Source organism: Ahaetulla prasina, chromosome 8 (genome assembly GCF_028640845.1).
Source record: "Ahaetulla prasina isolate Xishuangbanna chromosome 8, ASM2864084v1, whole genome shotgun sequence".
NCBI classification, from domain to species: Eukaryota; Metazoa; Chordata; class Lepidosauria; order Squamata; family Colubridae; genus Ahaetulla; species Ahaetulla prasina.
The window spans coordinates 36,972,026-36,993,519 of record NC_080546.1 but is presented as its reverse complement, the minus strand read 5'-3'; the positions used below and the strand labels follow the sequence as shown (position 1 = coordinate 36,993,519).

Sequence of the window (21,494 nt, the reverse complement as noted above, 5' to 3'; positions counted from 1 at the left end):
TATTTATTTATTTATTTATTTATTTATTTATTTATTTATTTATTTATTTATTTATTTATTTATTTATTTATTTATTTATTTATTTATTTATTTATTTATTTATTTATTTATTTATTTATTTATTTATTTATTTATTTATTTATTTATTTATTTATTTATTTATTTATTTATTTATTTATTTATTTATTTATTTATTTATTTATTTATTTATTTATTTATTTATTTATTTATTTATTTATTTATTTATTTATTTATTTATTTATTTATTTATTTATTTATTTATTTATTTATTTATTTATTTATTTATTTATTTATTTATTTATTTATTTATTTATTTATTTATTTATTTATTTATTTATTTATTTATTTATTTATTTATTTATTTATTTATTTATTTATTTATTTATTTATTTATTTATTTATTTATTTATTTATTTATTTATTTATTTATTTATTTATTTATTTATTTATTTATTTATTTATTTATTTATTTATTTATTTATTTATTTATTTATTTATTTATTTATTTATTTATTTATTTATTTATTTATTTATTTATTTATTTATTTATTTATTTATTTATTTATTTATTTATTTATTTATTTATTTATTTATTTATTTATTTATTTATTTATTTATTTATTTATTTATTTATTTATTTATTTATTTATTTATTTATTTATTTATTTATTTATTTATTTATTTATTTATTTATTTATTTATTTATTTATTTATTTATTTATTTATTTATTTATTTATTTATTTATTTATTTATTTATTTATTTATTTATTTATTTATTTATTTATTTATTTATTTATTTATTTATTTATTTATTTATTTATTTATTTATTTATTTATTTATTTATTTATTTATTTATTTATTTATTTATTTATTTATTTATTTATTTATTTATTTATTTATTTATTTATTTATTTATTTATTTATTTATTTATTTATTTATTTATTTATTTATTTATTTATTTATTTATTTATTTATTTATTTATTTATTTATTTATTTATTTATTTATTTATTTATTTATTTATTTATTTATTTATTTATTTATTTATTTATTTATTTATTTATTTATTTATTTATTTATTTATTTATTTATTTATTTATTTATTTATTTATTTATTTATTTATTTATTTATTTATTTATTTATTTATTTATTTATTTATTTATTTATTTATTTATTTATTTATTTATTTATTTATTTATTTATTTATTTATTTATTTATTTATTTATTTATTTATTTATTTATTTATTTATTTATTTATTTATTTATTTATTTATTTATTTATTTATTTATTTATTTATTTATTTATTTATTTATTTATTTATTTATTTATTTATTTATTTATTTATTTATTTATTTATTTATTTATTTATTTATTTATTTATTTATTTATTTATTTATTTATTTATTTATTTATTTATTTATTTATTTATTTATTTATTTATTTATTTATTTATTTATTTATTTATTTATTTATTTATTTATTTATTTATTTATTTATTTATTTATTTATTTATTTATTTATTTATTTATTTATTTATTTATTTATTTATTTATTTATTTATTTATTTATTTATTTATTTATTTATTTAATAGAATAGAATAGAATAGAATAGAATAGAATAGAATAGAATAGAATAGAATAGAATAGAATAGAATAGAATAGAATAGAATAGAATAGAATAGAATAGAATAGAATAGAATAGAATAGAATAGAATAGAATAGAATAGAATAGAATAGAATAGAATAGAATAGAATAGAATAGAATAGAATAGAATAGAATAGAATAGAATAGAATAGAATAGAATAGAATAGAATAGAATAGAATAGAATAGAATAGAATAGAATAGAATAGAATAGAATAGAATAGAATAGAATAGAATAGAATAGAATAGAATAGAATAGAATAGAATAGAATAGAATAGAATAGAATAGAATAGAATAGAATAGAATAGAATAGAATAGAATAGAATAGAATAGAATAGAATAGAATAGAATAGAATAGAATAGAATAGAATAGAATAGAATAGAATAGAATAGAATAGAATAGAATAGAATAGAATAGAATAGAATAGAATAGAATAGAATAGAATAGAATAGAATAGAATAGAATAGAATAGAATAGAATAGAATAGAATAGAATAGAATAGAATAGAATAGAATAGAATAGAATAGAATAGAATAGAATAGAATAGAATAGAATAGAATAGAATAGAATAGAATAGAATAGAATAGAATAGAATAGAATAGAATAGAATAGAATAGAATAGAATAGAATAGAATAGAATAGAATAGAATAGAATAGAATAGAATAGAATAGAATAGAATAGAATAGAATAGAATAGAATAGAATAGAATAGAATAGAATAGAATAGAATAGAATAGAATAGAATAGAATAGAATAGAATAGAATAGAATAGAATAGAATAGAATAGAATAGAATAGAATAGAATAGAATAGAATAGAATAGAATAGAATAGAATAGAATAGAATAGAATAGAATAGAATAGAATAGAATAGAATAGAATAGAATAGAATAGAATAGAATAGAATAGAATAGAATAGAATAGAATAGAATAGAATAGAATAGAATAGAATAGAATAGAATAGAATAGAATAGAATAGAATAGAATAGAATAGAATAGAATAGAATAGAATAGAATAGAATAGAATAGAATAGAATAGAATAGAATAGAATAGAATAGAATAGAATAGAATAGAATAGAATAGAATAGAATAGAATAGAATAGAATAGAATAGAATAGAATAGAATAGAATAGAATAGAATAGAATAGAATAGAATAGAATAGAATAGAATAGAATAGAATAGAATAGAATAGAATAGAATAGAATAGAATAGAATAGAATAGAATAGAATAGAATAGAATAGAATAGAATAGAATAGAATAGAATAGAATAGAATAGAATAGAATAGAATAGAATAGAATAGAATAGAATAGAATAGAATAGAATAGAATAGAATAGAATAGAATAGAATAGAATAGAATAGAATAGAATAGAATAGAATAGAATAGAATAGAATAGAATAGAATAGAATAGAATAGAATAGAATAGAATAGAATAGAATAGAATAGAATAGAATAGAATAGAATAGAATAGAATAGAATAGAATAGAATAGAATAGAATAGAATAGAATAGAATAGAATAGAATAGAATAGAATAGAATAGAATAGAATAGAATAGAATAGAATAGAATAGAATAGAATAGAATAGAATAGAATAGAATAGAATAGAATAGAATAGAATAGAATAGAATAGAATAGAATAGAATAGAATAGAATAGAATAGAATAGAATAGAATAGAATAGAATAGAATAGAATAGAATAGAATAGAATAGAATAGAATAGAATAGAATAGAATAGAATAGAATAGAATAGAATAGAATAGAATAGAATAGAATAGAATAGAATAGAATAGAATAGAATAGAATAGAATAGAATAGAATAGAATAGAATAGAATAGAATAGAATAGAATAGAATAGAATAGAATAGAATAGAATAGAATAGAATAGAATAGAATAGAATAGAATAGAATAGAATAGAATAGAATAGAATAGAATAGAATAGAATAGAATAGAATAGAATAGAATAGAATAGAATAGAATAGAATAGAATAGAATAGAATAGAATAGAATAGAATAGAATAGAATAGAATAGAATAGAATAGAATAGAATAGAATAGAATAGAATAGAATAGAATAGAATAGAATAGAATAGAATAGAATAGAATAGAATAGAATAGAATAGAATAGAATAGAATAGAATAGAATAGAATAGAATAGAATAGAATAGAATAGAATAGAATAGAATAGAATAGAATAGAATAGAATAGAATAGAATAGAATAGAATAGAATAGAATAGAACAGAATAAAATTGAATGGGATGGAATAGAATAGAATAGAATAGAATAGAATAGAATAGAATAGAATAGAATAGAATAGAATATACAATACCATAAAATATAGAATAGAACAGAATACCATAAAAAATAGAATAGAATAGAATAGAATAGAATAGAATAGAATAGAATAGAATAGAATAGAATAGCGGTAGAAAAAATGGAATAGAATAGAATAGAATAGAATAGAATAGAATAGAATAAAATAGAATAGAATAGAATAGAATAGAATAGAATAGAATAGAATAGAATAGAATAGAATAGAATAGAATAGAATAGAAACTCTCCTGGCATTTTATCCGACATTATGACTTACCAGATTTGGCTGTTTAATAGCTATGGTTATTCCTCAATAAGAATAGATTGGCTATGGAAATTCATGGTCCCAGCTGGCTCTGTGCCTCCATGGTCATTTGTTCCATGGCTGCAGAAGACACAGGATACTTTGCTTAAGAATATATCTATGTCTGAGACAGGGACAAGAAATGGCAAAATCAGCCTTAGCTAAACTGAATGCAGGTATATCAGGAAGTTCATGTAAGTATAAAAAAACCTAGCTAATTTCTGTGATTTTGAGCACTAACTAGACTCAGAAACTAATGTAACACATGCAGACAGATGAAATATGGGGAAATGTACTACATTTAAACCTGCATTCTTCTTGATGCTGGAAATTAATTTTTTGAACTTAAAAAAAAAAAAAAAAAAAAAAAAAAAAAAAAAAAAAAAAAAAAAAAAAAAAAAAAAAAAAAAAAAAAAAAAAAAAAAAAAAAAAAAAAAAAAAAAAAAAAAAAAAAAAAAAAAAAAAAAAAAAAAAAAAAAAAAAAAAAAAAAAAAAAAAAAAAAAAAAAAAAAAAAAAAAAAAAAAAAAAAAAAAAAAAAAAAAAAAAAAAAAAAAAAAAAAAAAAAAAAAAAAAAAAAAAAAAAAAAAAAAAAAAAAAAAAAAAAAAAAAAAAAAAAAAAAAAAAAAAAAAAAAAAAAAAAAAAAAAAAAAAAAAAAAAAAAAAAAAAAAAAAAAAAAAAAAAAAAAAAAAAAAAAAAAAAAAAAAAAAAAAAAAAAAAAAAAAAAAAAAAAAAAAAAAAAAAAAAAAAAAAAAAAAAAAAAAAAAAAAAAAAAAAAAAAAAAAAAAAAAAAAAAAAAAAAAAAAAAAAAAAAAAAAAAAAAAAAAAAAAAAAAAAAAAAAAAAAAAAAAAAAAAAAAAAAAAAAAAAAAAAAAAAAAAAAAAAAAAAAAAAAAAAAAAAAAAAAAAAAAAAAAAAAAAAAAAAAAAAAAAAAAAAAAAAAAAAAAAAAAAAAAAAAAAAAAAAAAAAAAAAAAAAAAAAAAAAAAAAAAAAAAAAAAAAAAAAAAAAAAAAAAAAAAAAAAAAAAAAAAAAAAAAAAAAAAAAAAAAAAAAAAAAAAAAAAAAAAAAAAAAAAAAAAAAAAAAAAAAAAAAAAAAAAAAAAAAAAAAAAAAAAAAAAAAAAAAAAAAAAAAAAAAAAAAAAAAAAAAAAAAAAAAAAAAAAAAAAAAAAAAAAAAAAAAAAAAAAAAAAAAAAAAAAAAAAAAAAAAAAAAAAAAAAAAAAAAAAAAAAAAAAAAAAAAAAAAAAAAAAAAAAAAAAAAAAAAAAAAAAAAAAAAAAAAAAAAAAAAAAAAAAAAAAAAAAAAAAAAAAAAAAAAAAAAAAAAAAAAAAAAAAAAAAAAAAAAAAAAAAAAAAAAAAAAAAAAAAAAAAAAAAAAAAAAAAAAAAAAAAAAAAAAAAAAAAAAAAAAAAAAAAAAAAAAAAAAAAAAAAAAAAAAAAAAAAAAAAAAAAAAAAAAAAAAAAAAAAAAAAAAAAAAAAAAAAAAAAAAAAAAAAAAAAAAAAAAAAAAAAAAAAAAAAAAAAAAAAAAAAAAAAAAAAAAAAAAAAAAAAAAAAAAAAAAAAAAAAAAAAAAAAAAAAAAAAAAAAAAAAAAAAAAAAAAAAAAAAAAAAAAAAAAAAAAAAAAAAAAAAAAAAAAAAAAAAAAAAAAAAAAAAAAAAAAAAAAAAAAAAAAAAAAAAAAAAAAAAAAAAAAAAAAAAAAAAAAAAAAAAAAAAAAAAAAAAAAAAAAAAAAAAAAAAAAAAAAAAAAAAAAAAAAAAAAAAAAAAAAAAAAAAAAAAAAAAAAAAAAAAAAAAAAAAAAAAAAAAAAAAAAAAAAAAAAAAAAAAAAAAAAAAAAAAAAAAAAAAAAAAAAAAAAAAAAAAAAAAAAAAAAAAAAAAAAAAAAAAAAAAAAAAAAAAAAAAAAAAAAAAAAAAAAAAAAAAAATTGCTGGGTCGCTTCTGACTAACAAGTTTCTTTAGTTGGCTTCATAGATTTTCAATTGGGTTAAGGTCTGGACTATTCCCAGGTCATTTCAGCAGTGGAATATGATTATCTTGAAACTCAAAAAAAGTGTTCTTAGCCCTCAAACCTCAAAAATACACTTTTCCCCAAAGGTTTTCACAATTTTGGCCACTACTGTAGTAGAGGAAGACAAATGCTTTTAATTTCAGGTAGTTGTAGTTCCCTCCATCTCAAGGGACAGCTTTGGTTTCCTGAAACAACTTCCATTCATTCTGCCCTGCTGGCTCTTTTCCTGCTTCAAGTTTTACTCGACTATAGGAATCTTCAATTTGATAAAGTAAGTACTATTATATTAATTCTAACCACAGACTGTTGTTCATTTGTTTCATTTACGTCAATAAGATAGGACAGTAGTTCTCAAATATTTTGGTCTCTGAACCCTTTTACAATCTTAAACATGACAGAGGACCCAAAAAGCTTTGCCTTACGAGGGTGACATCTATCCATGTATATTGTATTAGCGATCTTAAAATATTTATTTGTGGACCCTTGAAAGTGTTTTGCAGACCTCCAAGGTTCCCTAGTCCACACTTGGGGAGCCATGAGGATGAACAGCTGAACCATGACTGATACTTTTGCATACATGCAATACTTCTCAGCCTCCAATTCTGAATTGAATAACAGAGTTGGAAGGGACCTTGGAGGTCTTCTAATCCAACCCACTGCTCAGTCATGAAACCCTATGCCATTTCAGACAAACGGCTATCCAATCTCTTCTTAAAAACTTCCAGTGTTGGAGCATTCACAACTTCGGGAGGCAAGTTGTTCTCACTGTCAGGAAATTTATCCTTAAGTTCTAAATTGCTTCTCTCCTTGATTCGTTTCCACCCATTGCTTCTTGTCCTGCCCTCAGGTGCTTTGGGGAATAGCTTGACTCCCTCTTCTTTGTGGCAACCCCTGAGATTTTGGAACACTGCTATCATGTCATCCCTAGTCCTTCTTTTTATTAAAGACTGAGCGCTGTTTCCTCCTCCTCTTCACGAGATTCCGCAACTGCAACACCTCACTCCACCGTGAGTGGAGATGCCGCGCTACAAAAAGACACTTTATGACGAGTGAGGGATCCCCGCCGTCGCTAAGTGATTTCTTTGAGGGGCCTCCCGCCGCTGGACGCCGCCTTTCCCTTCCCGCCCTTCCAGCAGACAGGACAGATCTCCTCCAGTCGCCGGCAGGGGCGTAACACGCGGCCCCTCAGCTGTTGTGGCAACGGTTGCCTTGTAATGGCGGCGGCCGCGGCGGCGGCAGTTCCAACCTCTTCTCGCTGCTGCTGGCCCTGATCGGATAACTTGAAAGCCCCGCCCAGTGCGAAAGGGGAGATTCGCACCCTCCTCTTTGGATTTGGCGGGCTTTCTGTGGTCTCCATGGAGGCCGACGCGCCAGTTCAAGTCCTTTCAAGGGAGGTGGGGATGAAAGAAACGCCAAAAACAAAAGGGAAGGGAATGGTACGCCCAGCTCCCAAATGACAGGAGTGGATAAATGCCGTTACCTCCTACCCGGTCCCATCTCACTTCCGGGTCTGTGGCAAGGCAACTTCCTTTTAGCATAAGAAGGAACCGCTGGGGAAGGTGAAGCGGGGCTGCGGCCAGTTTTGCTGGGTTTCGCTGGAATGATGTAATCAGCCTGGTAACGGTTAAAAGGAGGGCGGGCACGCAGCGCTGGTGGGATGGGGAATAAGGGAATCTGACCCGGTGGAGAAAATCCTCATACGGATTCGGTTCTGTTCAGCTAGCTCCCTAATGAAAGGGATCTATTATCACCGTCTGGGATAAGGCACGTTATGTAGGTGGAGTGAGGGGGGAGGATACATACGATATATAGATATAGATATATATATATATATATATATATATATATATATATATATATATATATATATATATATATATATATATATATATATATATATATATATATATATATATATATATATATATATACCCTAGTCCTTCTTTTCATTAAAGACTGAGCGCTGTTTCCTCCTCCTCCTCCTCCTCCTCCTCCTCCTCCTCCTCCTCCTCCTCCTCCTCCTCCTCCTCCTCCTCCTCCTCCTCCTCCTCCTCCTCCTCCTCCTCCTCCTCCTCCTCCTCCTCCTCCTCCTCCTCCTCCTCCTCCTCCTCCTCCTCCTCCTCCTCCTCCTCCTCCTCCTCCTCCTCCTCCTCCTCCTCCTCCTCCTCCTCCTCCTCCTCCTCCTCCTCCTCCTCCTCCTCCTCCTCCTCCTCCTCCTCCTCCTCCTCCTCCTCCTCCTCCTCCTCCTCCTCCTCCTCCTCCTCCTCCTCCTCCTCCTCCTCCTCCTCCTCCTCCTCCTCCTCCTCCTCCTCCTCCTCCTCCTCCTCCTCCTCCTCCTCCTCCTCCTCCTCCTCCTCCTCCTCCTCCTCCTCCTCCTCCTCCTCCTCCTCCTCCTCCTCCTCCTCCTCCTCCTCCTCCTCCTCCTCCTCCTCCTCCTCCTCCTCCTCCTCCTCCTCCTCCTCCTCCTCCTCCTCCTCCTCCTCCTCCTCCTCCTCCTCCTCCTCCTCCTCCTCCTCCTCCTCCTCCTCCTCCTCCTCCTCCTCCTCCTCCTCCTCCTCCTCCTCCTCCTCCTCCTCCTCCTCCTCCTCCTCCTCCTCCTCCTCCTCCTCCTCCTCCTCCTCCTCCTCCTCCTCCTCCTCCTCCTCCTCCTCCTCCTCCTCCTCCTCCTCCTCCTCCTCCTCCTCCTCCTCCTCCTCCTCCTCCTCCTCCTCCTCCTCCTCCTCCTCCTCCTCCTCCTCCTCCTCCTCCTCCTCCTCCTCCTCCTCCTCCTCCTCCTCCTCCTCCTCCTCCTCCTCCTCCTCCTCCTCCTCCTCCTCCTCCTCCTCCTCCTCCTCCTCCTCCTCCTCCTCCTCCTCCTCCTCCTCCTCCTCCTCCTCCTCCTCCTCCTCCTCCTCCTCCTCCTCCTCCTCCTCCTCCTCCTCCTCCTCCTCCTCCTCCTCCTCCTCCTCCTCCTCCTCCTCCTCCTCCTCCTCCTCCTCCTCCTCCTCCTCCTCCTCCTCCTCCTCCTCCTCCTCCTCCTCCTCCTCCTCCTCCTCCTCCTCCTCCTCCTCCTCCTCCTCCTCCTCCTCCTCCTCCTCCTCCTCCTCCTCCTCCTCCTCCTCCTCCTCCTCCTCCTCCTCCTCCTCCTCCTCCTCCTCCTCCTCCTCCTCCTCCTCCTCCTCCTCCTCCTCCTCCTCCTCCTCCTCCTCCTCCTCCTCCTCCTCCTCCTCCTCCTCCTCCTCCTCCTCCTCCTCCTCCTCCTCCTCCTCCTCCTCCTCCTCCTCCTCCTCCTCCTCCTCCTCCTCCTCCTCCTCCTCCTCCTCCTCCTCCTCCTCCTCCTCCTCCTCCTCCTCCTCCTCCTCCTCCTCCTCCTCCTCCTCCTCCTCCTCCTCCTCCTCCTCCTCCTCCTCCTCCTCCTCCTCCTCCTCCTCCTCCTCCTCCTCCTCCTCCTCCTCCTCCTCCTCCTCCTCCTCCTCCTCCTCCTCCTCCTCCTCCTCCTCCTCCTCCTCCTCCTCCTCCTCCTCCTCCTCCTCCTCCTCCTCCTCCTCCTCCTCCTCCTCCTCCTCCTCCTCCTCCTCCTCCTCCTCCTCCTCCTCCTCCTCCTCCTCCTCCTCCTCCTCCTCCTCCTCCTCCTCCTCCTCCTCCTCCTCCTCCTCCTCCTCCTCCTCCTCCTCCTCCTCCTCCTCCTCCTCCTCCTCCTCCTCCTCCTCCTCCTCCTCCTCCTCCTCCTCCTCCTCCTCCTCCTCCTCCTCCTCCTCCTCCTCCTCCTCCTCCTCCTCCTCCTCCTCCTCCTCCTCCTCCTCCTCCTCCTCCTCCTCCTCCTCCTCCTCCTCCTCCTCCTCCTCCTCCTCCTCCTCCTCCTCCTCCTCCTCCTCCTCCTCCTCCTCCTCCTCCTCCTCCTCCTCCTCCTCCTCCTCCTCCTCCTCCTCCTCCTCCTCCTCCTCCTCCTCCTCCTCCTCCTCCTCCTCCTCCTCCTCCTCCTCCTCCTCCTCCTCCTCCTCCTCCTCCTCCTCCTCCTCCTCCTCCTCCTCCTCCTCCTCCTCCTCCTCCTCCTCCTCCTCCTCCTCCTCCTCCTCCTCCTCCTCCTCCTCCTCCTCCTCCTCCTCCTCCTCCTCCTCCTCCTCCTCCTCCTCCTCCTCCTCCTCCTCCTCCTCCTCCTCCTCCTCCTCCTCCTCGAAAAATTGGCATCTTCTGGCTCTTAAAAAAAAATAATCCACCAGAGCAGGGGTCTCCAACCTTGGTAACTTTAAGCCTGGAGGACTTCAACTCCCAGAATGCCCCAGCCAGCTTTGCTGGCTGGGGGTTTTCTGGGTGTTGAAGTCCGCCAGGCTTAAAGTTGCCAAGGTTGGAGACCCCTGCACCAGAGAGAAGATTATTGAAATCTTGACAATGCAAATGACTTGCCTTTTTAAAGTACTGTTCCTGACTTGCCTTTTTAAAGTACTGTTCTGCTGTTTTGTTCAACTTTTCTTGATGGCTTGCTGAGAGGATTAGCATCCAGAATAAATGCTTAGGTAGGCGGGTGCTTTGTGGAGAAAATTAGTTAACAAATCAAAATAATGAAAACAAACCCAGAGCTTTACAGGCAGCAAGGGATAGTATCTGAAATGCTTTACTTTTCAATAGACATGCACATGCTGTTTGCTAAACAAACAAACAAACAAACAAACAAACAAACAAACAAACAAACAAACAAACAAACAAACAAACAAACAAACAAACAAACAAACAAACAAACAAACAAACAAACAAACAAACAAACAAACAAACAAACAAACAAACAAACAAACAAACAAACAAACAAACAAACAAACAAACAAACAAACAAACAAACAAACAAACAAACAAACAAACAAACAAACAAACAAACAAACAAACAAACAAACAAACAAACAAACAAACAAACAAACAAACAAACAAACAAACAAACAAACAAACAAACAAACAAACAAACAAACAAACAAACAAACAAACAAACAAACAAACAAACAAACAAACAAACAAACAAACAAACAAACAAACAAACAAACAAACAAACAAACAAACAAACAAACAAACAAACAAACAAACAAACAAACAAACAAACAAACAAACAAACAAACAAACAAACAAACAAACAAACAAACAAACAAACAAACAAACAAACAAACAAACAAACAAACAAACAAACAAACAAACAAACAAACAAACAAACAAACAAACAAACAAACAAACAAACAAACAAACAAACAAACAAACAAACAAACAAACAAACAAACAAACAAACAAACAAACAAACAAACAAACAAACAAACAAACAAACAAACAAACAAACAAACAAACAAACAAACAAACAAACAAACAAACAAACAAACAAACAAACAAACAAACAAACAAACAAACAAACAAACAAACAAACAAACAAACAAACAAACAAACAAACAAACAAACAAACAAACAAACAAACAAACAAACAAACAAACAAACAAACAAACAAACAAACAAACAAACAAACAAACAAACAAACAAACAAACAAACAAACAAACAAACAAACAAACAAACAAACAAACAAACAAACAAACAAACAAACAAACAAACAAACAAACAAACAAACAAACAAACAAACAAACAAACAAACAAACAAACAAACAAACAAACAAACAAACAAACAAACAAACAAACAAACAAACAAACAAACAAACAAACAAACAAACAAACAAACAAACAAACAAACAAACAAACAAACAAACAAACAAACAAACAAACAAACAAACAAACAAACAAACAAACAAACAAACAAACAAACAAACAAACAAACAAACAAACAAACAAACAAACAAACAAACAAACAAACAAACAAACAAACAAACAAACAAACAAACAAACAAACAAACAAACAAACAAACAAACAAACAAACAAACAAACAAACAAACAAACAAACAAACAAACAAACAAACAAACAAACAAACAAACAAACAAACAAACAAACAAACAAACAAACAAACAAACAAACAAACAAACAAACAAACAAACAAACAAACAAACAAACAAACAAACAAACAAACAAACAAACAAACAAACAAACAAACAAACAAACAAACAAACAAACAAACAAACAAACAAACAAACAAACAAACAAACAAACAAACAAACAAACAAACAAACAAACAAACAAACAAACAAACAAACAAACAAACAAACAAACAAACAAACAAACAAACAAACAAACAAACAAACAAACAAACAAACAAACAAACAAACAAACAAACAAACAAACAAACAAACAAACAAACAAACAAACAAACAAACAAACAAACAAACAAACAAACAAACAAACAAACAAACAAACAAACAAACAAATATTTATTTATTTATTTATTTATTTATTTATTTATTTATTTATTTATTTATTTATTTATTTATTTATTTATTTATTTATTTATTTATTTATTTATTTATTTATTTATTTATTTATTTATTTATTTATTTATTTATTTATTTATTTATTTATTTATTTATTTATTTATTTATTTATTTATTTATTTATTTATTTATTTATTTATTTATTTATTTATTTATTTATTTATTTATTTATTTATTTATTTATTTATTTATTTATTTATTTATTTATTTATTTATTTATTTATTTATTTATTTATTTATTTATTTATTTATTTATTTATTTATTTATTTATTTATTTATTTATTTATTTATTTATTTATTTATTTATTTATTTATTTATTTATTTATTTATTTATTTATTTATTTATTTATTTATTTATTTATTTATTTATTTATTTATTTATTTATTTATTTATTTATTTATTTATTTATTTATTTATTTATTTATTTATTTATTTATTTATTTATTTATTTATTTATTTATTTATTTATTTATTTATTTATTTATTTATTTATTTATTTATTTATTTATTTATTTATTTATTTATTTATTTATTTATTTATTTATTTATTTATTTATTTATTTATTTATTTATTTATTTATTTATTTATTTATTTATTTATTTATTTATTTATTTATTTATTTATTTATTTATTTATTTATTTATTTATTTATTTATTTATTTATTTATTTATTTATTTATTTATTTATTTATTTATTTATTTATTTATTTATTTATTTATTTATTTATTTATTTATTTATTTATTTATTTATTTATTTATTTATTTATTTATTTATTTATTTATTTATTTATTTATTTATTTATTTATTTATTTATTTATTTATTTATTTATTTATTTATTTATTTATTTATTTATTTATTTATTTATTTATTTATTTATTTATTTATTTATTTATTTATTTATTTATTTATTTATTTATTTATTTATTTATTTATTTATTTATTTATTTATTTATTTATTTATTTATTTATTTATTTATTTATTTATTTATTTATTTATTTATTTATTTATTTATTTATTTATTTATTTATTTATTTATTTATTTATTTATTTATTTATTTATTTATTTATTTATTTATTTATTTATTTATTTATTTATTTATTTATTTATTTATTTATTTATTTATTTATTTATTTATTTATTTATTTATTTATTTATTTATTTATTTATTTATTTATTTATTTATTTATTTATTTATTTATTTATTTATTTATTTATTTATTTATTTATTTATTTATTTATTTATTTATTTATTTATTTATTTATTTATTTATTTATTTATTTATTTATTTATTTATTTATTTATTTATTTATTTATTTATTTATTTATTTATTTATTTATTTATTTATTTATTTATTTATTTATTTATTTATTTATTTATTTATTTATTTATTTATTTATTTATTTATTTATTTATTTATTTATTTATTTATTTATTTATTTATTTATTTATTTATTTATTTATTTATTTATTTATTTATTTATTTATTTATTTATTTATTTATTTATTTATTTATTTATTTATTTATTTATTTATTTATTTATTTATTTATTTATTTATTTATTTATTTATTTATTTATTTATTTATTTATTTATTTATTTATTTATTTATTTATTTATTTATTTATTTATTTATTTATTTATTTATTTATTTATTTATTTATTTATTTATTTATTTATTTATTTATTTATTTATTTATTTATTTATTTATTTATTTATTTATTTATTTATTTATTTATTTATTTATTTATTTATTTATTTATTTATTTATTTATTTATTTATTTATTTATTTATTTATTTATTTATTTATTTATTTATTTATTTATTTATTTATTTATTTATTTATTTATTTATTTATTTATTTATTTATTTATTTATTTATTTATTTATTTATTTATTTATTTATTTATTTATTTATTTATTTATTTATTTATTTATTTATTTATTTATTTATTTATTTATTTATTTATTTATTTATTTATTTATTTATTTATTTATTTATTTATTTATTTATTTATTTATTTATTTATTTATTTATTTATTTATTTATTTATTTATTTATTTATTTATTTATTTATTTATTTATTTATTTATTTATTTATTTATTTATTTATTTATTTATTTATTTATTTATTTATTTATTTATTTATTTATTTATTTATTTATTTATTTATTTATTTATTTATTTATTTATTTATTTATTTATTTATTTATAAAGTGTGCCTTTCTAATCTCAAATCGCTTTACTTTCTATACTTGTAAGCAGCAAAACACTCAATAAATTAACCTTGACTATAAGTTCAGGAAAAGAGCACTGTCAAATTCAGTTGTCATGATGATGAATATGTTAGTTATAAAACTTCCAAGGAATTCTGCAGCTGAAATTAAAAAGCATGCTTGCCAAATTCAGTTTCTTCTTCAATTTGGTTATTTCAAGATTCTCAACAATATTTTTTCTTGAATATCTTTCTTGTTAGTAGAGTTGTGCACTGCATTTTCTTTTGTGTAATTTCATACTATAAGTTGATAAGTTTTGGGAAAGTCCAAAACCCTTTACAGGTAGTCCATGGCTTCTTATATCCATTAATTCAGCAACTATTTGAAGTTATGGAGGTGCTGAAAAAAAGGACATACTGAAAGTTGTCTAAGTTCCAGCCTTTGCAGCATCCCCATGGTCACCTGATTATGATCTGGAGGTTTGGGTACCTGTCTCACAATTACAATGTCAGGGAGCTGTAGTCATGTAATTGACATCTGGCTTCCCAGAAGCAAAGTCAATGGCAAACCTGGCAGGGAAATTCACAAATTGCTGTAGTAAATTGCTCCCGTTTTTCACCAGCCCATAGCACTCTTTCCACTCTCACATAGCCTCTGCCAGGCCTCTCAGGCCCTTCCTAGCCTCTTGCAAACTCACATGGGGACTGCACCAGCCTCTGCACGGCACCTATTTGCTTCTTACTTGGGATTCCCATTTCTTTCAAGTTAATGACCTGTGCATCTTGGGCTTATAATGGCAACTGGAATGGCCCCGGATTGCCGTTATTATGCAATTCAGTCATGTGACATTGCACTTTACAACTATAGGTGGTCCTCTACTTACAACAGTTCATTTAGTGATTGTTCAAATTTACAAAGGCACTGAAAAAAGTGACTTACAGTTTTCACACTTACGACTGTGGTAGCATCCCCTTGGTCATGTGACCAAAATTCAGATGTTTGGCAATTGACTCACATTTATGACGGTTGCAATGTCCTGGGGTCACGTGCTCCTCTTTTGTGACCTTCTGACAAGTAAAGTCAATGGGATGCCAAATTCATTTAACAACAGTTTGACTAACAACTACAGTGATTCCCTTAAGAATGGTGACAAGGAAGGTTGTAAAATGGGGTAAACTCACTTAACAAACCAAGCTTGGGCTCAATTATGGTCGTAAGTTGAGGACTACCTTTACATTGCTTGGTAATAGCAATAATAGTCCCTATTGCTGTCATAATTCGAGGATTACCTGCTCTAAAATCATGAGTGCATAAAATTTTGAAACTCTGAATTGAAACTTTTTAGCAACTTTTAAACAAAAAATTAATTGCATTTCAAAAAAAAATATAAAACCTTTAAAAAAACCTAGGGAGAAGGAAGAAAAGGAAAACAAAATTGGGGATACAGTCAATAAAAAAAAAGCTAAAGCAGAAAATAACTACCAACTTTGGTATAAAAACAAAAAATATAAACAAAAAACTTTTGAACTAAATTAGATGATAATGTAGAAGTCTTTTGAAATCAAACAAATATAGTCACCAGATTCTGAAGTTAAATTTTCTTTTCTTTCCATTTCACGCAAAAAGGCTAAGTTGTTTCCAGGTAGAAGTGAAGTTAGATAAAGTTTTTTCTCCAATCAAAGTAGTTGATTTTGTCATCTCTGCCAACTCAGTTAGTTTCACCCTCCATTCTTCCATTGTAGGTATTTGTGAGCCATTCCATTGCTGTGCATGAAGAAGCCTTGCTGCTGTTATTGTATATAAAAACTAAATTCCATGTTTATTTGCCTGTCTATTGAACCTAAAAGAAAAGCCCTTGGCTTCATTTGTACATTCAATTTTAAAATTCTCTGAATTAAAATATATATTTGATTCCAATCATTCTCAGCTCTCTTACATGTCCACCAGAGTACCTTCGAGTTGGTGCTTAACTCTTAATAATTGTCAAAGAACAATCGTTCATATTCAACATAAATATATGTTGAAAATGTAAACAATTGGAAGGTACTTTTTAGCAATTTCTGATGTGTTTCATTCATAATTGAAAAACTAAATAGATTATTATTGTTACATTATCTCATTCAAACAGGCTTACTTGGTAATTTTGACCCAGTCACTCATTCTTAGCTTAACCTATGTCACAAGGTTGTTTAGACAAAAAGGAAAACAAAATTGGGGATACAGTCAATAAAAAAAAAGCTAAAGCAGAAAATAACTACCAACTTTGGTATAAACAAAAATATAAAACCTTTAAAAACCTAGGAGAAGGAAGAAAAGGAAAACAAAATTGGGGATACAGTCAATAAAAAAAAGCTAAAGCAGAAAATAACTACCAACTTTGGTATAAACAAAAATATAAACAAAAACTTTTGAACTAAATTAGATGATAATGTAGAAGTCTTTTGAAATCAAACAAATATAGTCACCAGATTCTGAAGTTAAATTTTCTTTTCTTTCCATTTCACCGAAATTAATAGATTAGATATTCTACTCAGTGAAAGATAATATCCTTATTAATGGTAATTATTATGAAACATTGCAGTTTAACTGAAGAAGTGAATATCTAGTTTTACATTATATATTATTTATTTATTTATTTATTTATTTATTTATTTATTTATTTATTTATTTATTTATTTATTTATTTATTTATTTATTTATTTATTTATTTATTTATTTATTTATTTATTTATTTATTTATTTATTTATTTATTTATTTATTTATTTATTTATTTATTTATTTATTTATTTATTTATTTATTTATTTATTTATTTATTTATTTATTTATTTATTTATTTATTTATTTATTTATTTATTTATTTATTTATTTATTTATTTATTTATTTATTTATTTATTTATTTATTTATTTATTTATTTATTTATTTATTTATTTATTTATTTATTTATTTATTTATTTATTTATTTATTTATTTATTTATTTATTTATTTATTTATTTATTTATTTATTTATTTATTTATTTATTTATTTATTTATTTATTTATTTATTTATTTATTTATTTATTTATTTATTTGTTTGTTTGTTTGTTTGTTTGTTTGTTTGTTTGTTTTTTTGTTTTTTTGTTTATTTATTTGTTTATTTATTTATTTATTTATTTGTTTGTTTGTTTGTTTGTTTGTTTGTTTGTTTGTTTGTTTGTTTGTTTGTTTGTTTGTTTGTTTGTTTGTTTGTTTGTTTGTTTGTTTGTTTGTTTGTTTGTTTGTTTGTTTGTTTGTTTGTTTGTTTGTTTGTTTGTTTGTTTGTTTGTTTGTTTGTTTGTTTGTTTGTTTGTTTGTTTGTTTGTTTGTTTGTTTGTTTGTTTGTTTGTTTGTTTGTTTGTTTGTTTGTTTGTTTGTTTGTTTGTTTGTTTGTTTGTTTGTTTGTTTGTTTGTTTGTTTGTTTGTTTGTTTGTTTGTTTGTTTGTTTGTTTGTTTGTTTGTTTGTTTGTTTGTTTGTTTGTTTGTTTGTTTGTTTGTTTGTTTGTTTGTTTGTTTGTTTGTTTGTTTGTTTGTTTGTTTGTTTGTTTGTTTGTTTGTTTGTTTGTTTGTTTGTTTGTTTGTTTGTTTGTTTGTTTGTTTGTTTGTTTGTTTGTTTGTTTGTTTGTTTGTTTGTTTGTTTGTTTGTTTGTTTGTTTGTTTGTTTGTTTGTTTGTTTGTTTGTTTGTTTGTTTGTTTGTTTGTTTGTTTGTTTGTTTGTTTGTTTGTTTGTTTGTTTGTTTGTTTGTTTGTTTGTTTGTTTGTTTGTTTGTTTGTTTGTTTGTTTGTTTGTTTGTTTGTTTGTTTGTTTGTTTGTTTGTTTGTTTGTTTGTTTGTTTGTTTGTTTGTTTGTTTGTTTGTTTGTTTGTTTGTTTGTTTGTTTGTTTGTTTGTTTGTTTGTTTGTTTGTTTGTTTGTTTGTTTGTTTGTTTGTTTGTTTGTTTGTTTGTTTGTTTGTTTGTTTGTTTGTTTGTTTGTTTGTTTGTTTGTTTGTTTGTTTGTTTGTTTGTTTGTTTGTTTGTTTGTTTGTTTGTTTGTTTGTTTGTTTGTTTGTTTGTTTGTTTGTTTGTTTGTTTGTTTGTTTGTTTGTTTGTTTGTTTGTTTGTTTGTTTGTTTGTTTGTTTGTTTGTTTGTTTGTTTGTTTGTTTGTTTGTTTGTTTGTTTGTTTGTTTGTTTGTTTGTTTGTTTGTTTGTTTGTTTGTTTGTTTGTTTGTTTGTTTGTTTGTTTGTTTGTTTGTTTGTTTGTCCTTATTAATGGTAATTATTATGAAACATTGCAGTTTAACTGAAGAAGTGACTATCTAGTTTTACATTATATATTATTATAATATGTCAAAACTAAATAGGATATCTTGGTATATCATGTTTCTGTACAGCCACTAATTTATGACTGTTAAACATGATTACAAATTATTCCAAATTTTGATCATCCGAGATATTTGAAAAGCAGAGAATACAAGATTAGGTAATGGAAGTGGTATAGTTTCAGTGGTATAATATATTTTTCCAATGGTTGCTTGATAACTGTGCTTTTACTTTTTACCGAATTAGCAGGTGAAGGATGAAACTATATTTGACATATAACATGCTTGTTGGTGTTGTATGGTAGTGTGTTGTTACTTTCCCCCTTACTGCCCCACCCCCAGTGGATAGGTGCACTACATGTAGTAGTAATCCAAATCAAACTAGACATATGTACATAAAGAGAGAACAGAACAATCATGGGAAAGTCTTACATTTTTTAAATACCACACTGTAATTATGTGGAACTTTGACTCAATAATATGGTAGGTCAGAACTGGAATATTCTAATGCCCGGCATAACTCTTAGATTGGCAAATCTGGTACTGTGTTTCTCTGAAAATAAGACCTCCGAAAATAAGCTCTACCCTGATTTTTAGGGCACTCCTAATATAAGTCTACCCCAAAAATAAGCCCTATGGGCATGGTCACCACTTGAGGTGGCGAGTGTGTATGGGCCAACAGTGTCTTGGAGCAGCTGCAGCCTACCCAGCACAAGTGAGTTGATTACCTGTCCAAGCAGCAGGCAGAGGCTGTGGGGGGAGACATGCGATGATGAGTGTCCCATGGATGCCTGCCGCTCCAACCCACCAATTTTTGGCTTTCCCATGGCCTGTGCGGTGCATCCAGATTGCCTGCCTCTCTCTGTTTCCATCTGCTGCTTGGAAACGGAATCAACTCACCTGCGCTGCGCGGGCTGTGCAACCTCAGAGTACACCAACCAAGGGATCAGCGGGCTGCAGCTGTTCCCAGATACTTTCAGTCCCCATGCGCTTGCTGCTTCTTGTGCATGCACTGGGGGTAGGGTGCCTAGCCAGGCTGATCACTGTGATAATGTATTTCTTCGAAAATAAGCCCTAATGCTTATTTTGGAGCGCCACAAAATATAAGACCGGGTCTTATTTTCAGGGAAACACAATATTTATAAAATCAAAATTATATATTTCACTTCTGACATAGAATATTTGGTTTTGCTAGTTCTACTTGTTTGTTTGTTTGTTTGTTTGTTTGTTTGTTTGTTTGTTTGGTTGGTTGGTTGGTTGGTTGGTTGGTTTATTTGTTTGTTTGTTTGTTTGTTTGTTTGTTTGTTTGTTTGTTTGTTTGTTTGTTTGTTTGTTTGTTTGTTTGTTTGTTTGTTTGTTTGTTTGTTTGTTTGTTTGTTTGTTTGTTTGTTTGTTTGTTTGTTTGTTTGTTTGTTTGTTTGTTTGTTTGTTTGTTTGTTTGTTTGTTTGTTTGTTTGTTTGTTTGTTTGTTTGTTTGTTTGTTTGTTTGTTTGTTTGTTTGTTTGTTTGTTTGTTTGTTTGTTTGTTTGTTTGTTTGTTTGTTTGTTTGTTTGTTTGTTTGTTTGTTTGTTTGTTTGTTTGTTTGTTTGTTTGTTTGTTTGTTTGTTTGTTTGTTTGTTTGTTTGTTTGTTTGTTTGTTTGTTTGTTTGTTTGTTTGTTTGTTTGTTTGTTTGTTTGTTTGTTTGTTTGTTTGTTTGTTTGTTTGTTTGTTTGTTTGTTTGTTTGTTTGTTTGTTTGTTTGTTTGTTTGTTTGTTTGTTTGTTTGTTTGTTTGTTTGTTTGTTTGTTTGTTTGTTTGTTTGTTTGTTTGTTTGTTTGTTTGTTTGTTTGTTTGTTTGTTTGTTTGTTTGTTTGTTTGTTTGTTTGTTTGTTTGTTTGTTTGTTTGTTTGTTTGTTTGTTTGTTTGTTTGTTTGTTTGTTTGTTTGTTTGTTTGTTTGTTTGTTTGTTTGTTTGTTTGTTTGTTTGTTTGTTTGTTTGTTTGTTTGTTTGTTTGTTTGTTTGTTTGTTTGTGCGGGCTGCAGCTGTTCCCAGATACTTTCAGTCCCCATGCGCTTGCTGCTTCTTGTGCATGCACTGGGGGTAGGGTGCCTAGCCAGGCTGATCACTGTGATAATGTGTTTCTTCGAAAATAAGCCCTAATGCTTATTTTGGAGCGCCCCAAAATATAAGACCGGGTCTTATTTTCAGGGAAACACAATATTTATAAAATCAAAATTATATATTTCACTTCTGACATAGAATATTTGGTTTTGCTAGTTCTACTTGTTTTG

The 21,494-nt window shown here is 26.5% G+C and overlaps 1 protein-coding gene across 1 annotated transcript in view; it reads left to right on the top strand.

Annotated features, from left to right (window-relative positions):
• Positions 1-21,494, top strand: part of ELMOD2 (ELMO domain containing 2) — a 104,047-nt gene that overhangs the window by 70,022 nt on the left and 12,531 nt on the right. The gene's annotated exons all lie outside the window — the stretch shown is intronic.